Source organism: Brassica oleracea, chromosome C9 (genome assembly GCF_000695525.1).
Source record: "Brassica oleracea var. oleracea cultivar TO1000 chromosome C9, BOL, whole genome shotgun sequence".
NCBI classification, from domain to species: Eukaryota; Viridiplantae; Streptophyta; class Magnoliopsida; order Brassicales; family Brassicaceae; genus Brassica; species Brassica oleracea.
The window spans coordinates 16,799,458-16,803,097 of record NC_027756.1 but is presented as its reverse complement, the minus strand read 5'-3'; positions in this window follow the sequence as shown (position 1 = coordinate 16,803,097).

The following is a 3,640-nucleotide window of genomic DNA, read 5'->3' as shown; positions in this document are numbered from 1 at the left end:
GCTAGTATATATGTGACTTTGTATGTCGTTTCGGAGGTCCGTTAACTTACTCAGTTATGGCTTTGCTTAGGTTGGAATTTTTTGAAAAAACTTAATGAAAACAATTTACAATAGTAGTTGAAGTTGAAAACGTAAGCAAAAGCTCAAGGAAAAAACAGAAGCAAACGTTCTAGAGGAAAAATGAAACAATAGCAATTCATTTTTTTGTTTGATAATATCTCTCAACAATTGAAAATGAATTTCTTCATCTGCAGCGATAGTTCATGTTATTGATGTGACACTTTCTTGGAGGTTTGAGGAGCTCGATATTAAATAACGCTTGTTTTTAACAATATCGAAATGTGGCAAGGATCTTTTTATCCTTCTCCAGCAGCGATCTGATTTTGATTTACTGTTCTCTCCACCAAGAACATTCATATATTGTTTTCTTTCATCAAGGTTGTATTTGCACATAATATACCATAAAGATATGTAATGTTATAAACATAAGTACAATTGTGGTACACCCATAAACAGAACAGGGGAGGTGATTGAGTCATTTATTAGTGTTATTAAAGTAGAATAATTGTATGTTCTCAAACAGTTCGCCCTAAAAGCTCAAAAGCTCTCAGACACGAGAATCGAGGTACGCTTGCAGCCGCCACATCTCGACGTCGGTGAGCCCTCTAGCCGCCGGCGTCGAGCCTTCTTCCATAGCTCTGTTCGTCTTCCGCTCCTCCTATTCTTCATCTCCACCGGGTTCGCGAGTTCGCCGATCTGGTTCTCCGCCTTTGTCAACCTCTCTGCTCATGCCAGTGTATCTCTTCGGAGAAAGCTTGCTGTTGTGAGCCGAAGCTCTCGTCTGTCTCTTTACGGATCTAGTACTACTAGACCGAACATTTTCGGGGGGTTCCCCAAACCGTTGAGTTTCTCGCCGGTTACAGTCGCTGTTCTTCATCAATGTCGCTTTCCTGCTACGTCTATCCATATCGCGACGAATATCCATCCCGTTCTGGGGTCGACGCCTGTCATCCAAACGGAACTGCGCCTCACCAGCCAGATCCGTCACCATCCCCGCCGCCTGCTTCCCCTGTCCTCTCGCCGAAGCTTCCCTTCCTCCACCATGCTTCCTCCGTCGTACTCGCAATATCCCGACAAGGTCATGTTTCTATTTCTATCGGGCTGGACCTTCATATATTGAAATTGGGCTTGGTGAGTCCAGTGGTGTTTAACTATTATTTGTCCAGCCTAATGATTATTTGCCAAAAGAATTTTGGTGGTGTCCCTGAAATCTTTACTGAAGCCGTTCTACATACATCTTATCTCTCTTGTGCGGAGATTTTATCAGTATCATCTTCATCAACATTCAACTCTTTCTCTTTGAAGAAGATGACCCTTTTATCCACTATCTCCTTTTTAAGGAGTGTTTCCCTTCCAAACGTTAAATGGAAGTGTCCACCCATATCTATAACCGTCTTGCTATCTTGCGTAGCGGTCTGTTTGGGGCCTGAAGATGCAGCGGACTTCGTTTCGACAATATTCCGAGGTGCGGATTGGGTGTTAACGTCACAATATAAAGTGACTAGTTCTCTGCCGTCCGACCATGTCGTGAAAGCTACATTGGCGCATTCAAGCATCGTCTTGAGTTCGCTGTCATCTTCTTCTTTTGAAGATCTATCCATTTTATGTTATGCTGTTGCAGTTTATCTTTTTAATCAAAGAGGATGGATAATTCCCTCTATCATTTGTAGGCAATCCACTACAAGAAAACATAATCATAACGAGGGTGGTTTTCCTCGTGAGTTTGTCGTAAAAGAGGCTTTACGACGAATTAGCGAGGAACCACGTTTGCTCGTTACTCATCTGTCGTAACACATATTTCCTCGCTAATTCGTCGTAACGTAGCAAGGAATATATTTCGTCGTAAAGACGAAGTAGATCATTTCATCGTAAAGACCACGTCAACATTCCACGTAAGGAGGTCGCTATATTTCCTCGTAAATACCTCGAAACAAGTTCCTCGTAAAACTTTTTTGCATCTATATTAGGTTCTTCATCTTCATCATGAGCTACGAATGCATCAGCTACCATATCATGAACCCTATCATAATCTACCATCTCCTCCTGATGGTAACTATGTTCATTATGCAAATGATGATCAACCGGTTCTTTTTCCTGAAAATTGCTATTACTACTACTAGCTTCATTCTGATCATAATTAAAACCTTCTCCATGTTGAAACCAGATATAGTAATTTGGCGTGAAACCTCTATTTATTAAATGCTTCCAAACATTTTCACGGTTTGCCGGTTTCGAATTGTTGCATTTCCGACAAGGACATAACATCTTACCACTTTCTTGGGTGAGCGGTGTTGAATCTGCTTGATGCATAAATGTCTCCAGACCCGCAAGGTATTCTTTCGTCACTCTCCCGTTAGCATCTCTATGCATATGCATCCACTTCCGCAACTCGTAAATAGTCCCGGAGCCAGCCATTTTTTTTTCTTTCATGTTTTTTGTTGTTGGTGTGTTTAAAATGATTTTCAAACATCCATATTTATAGGAAATTTTGAATCTGGTAGTTGTAATTTTCCTATGAATTTACGACGAAAATTAATTAGGTGGCAAAAAAAAACGTGTAACACCTACAAAGTTGGTGGATTCAAAATTTCCTCGCTAAATACACGTAAACTATTTCCTCGTAAATAACACGCAAAGTTTACGTCGTATTTACGAGGAAATAGTTTTTCCTCGTAAAATACTCGTTAAATTACATCCACTTTACGACGAAACACTTTTGTCGTTACGTTACGAGGAAATAATGATGACTTTAGTTTTCCACATAAGTTCCTCGTAAAATCGACGTAAATTTACGATGATTTTTTTTCCTCGTTAAATTTCCTCGTTAAGCATGTGTTTTCTTGTAGTAATCAAGTTAAAGTTAATGAAAGAAAGTTGTGTTAAAAAAAAAGTAGAATAATTGTTTCATTCCCTCGATATAGTGGACCTCAACGTTGTTATTCTCCAAACATTTCTCTATTATAAAAGTGAAATTATCCAATATACTCAATGGATTATCAGAGAAATATCGGAGGTTCATGTTTCTAAAAATGACAGGCAACTTCTGTCCCTCAAGCGTAACCATTAGAACCATCCAAGTGTAGTTAGTGTTATAATTAACTGATTTTCGGACAAAAGGATTATGATTAGTTAATGGTCCCTTTCTTGCCTAATTTGTAAAATAAGTTTGCATATTCATTGATTAAAGAAAACGTATTACAAAGAATTAGATGGAGGATGATCGTTAAAAAATGATTAGCTAAATATTTTTTAGAATACATGTCTAAATTAAGATTGTGCCATGACCAAGATGAGATTAATTGGAATATACTGTAAAATTTGTGTGTTTATTGTTTGGCTGCTAGTACTTATTAGAAAGAATGACCAAGGGACTATTGCAAAAACAAAAACTCACGTTGGAACAATTTCATTGACGGTGTTTTTTGAGTTATTGACATCTTCCTAGTACGACATAATTATTTATTAGATTTTAGGCCTTTAGGCCTTTAGGGCCTTATATATACGGTCTCTTTTCTTATTAATAGATGATGTCGTCTCCATGGGCCTTAACTATTAATTGGGCCACATGTAGATGAAATGA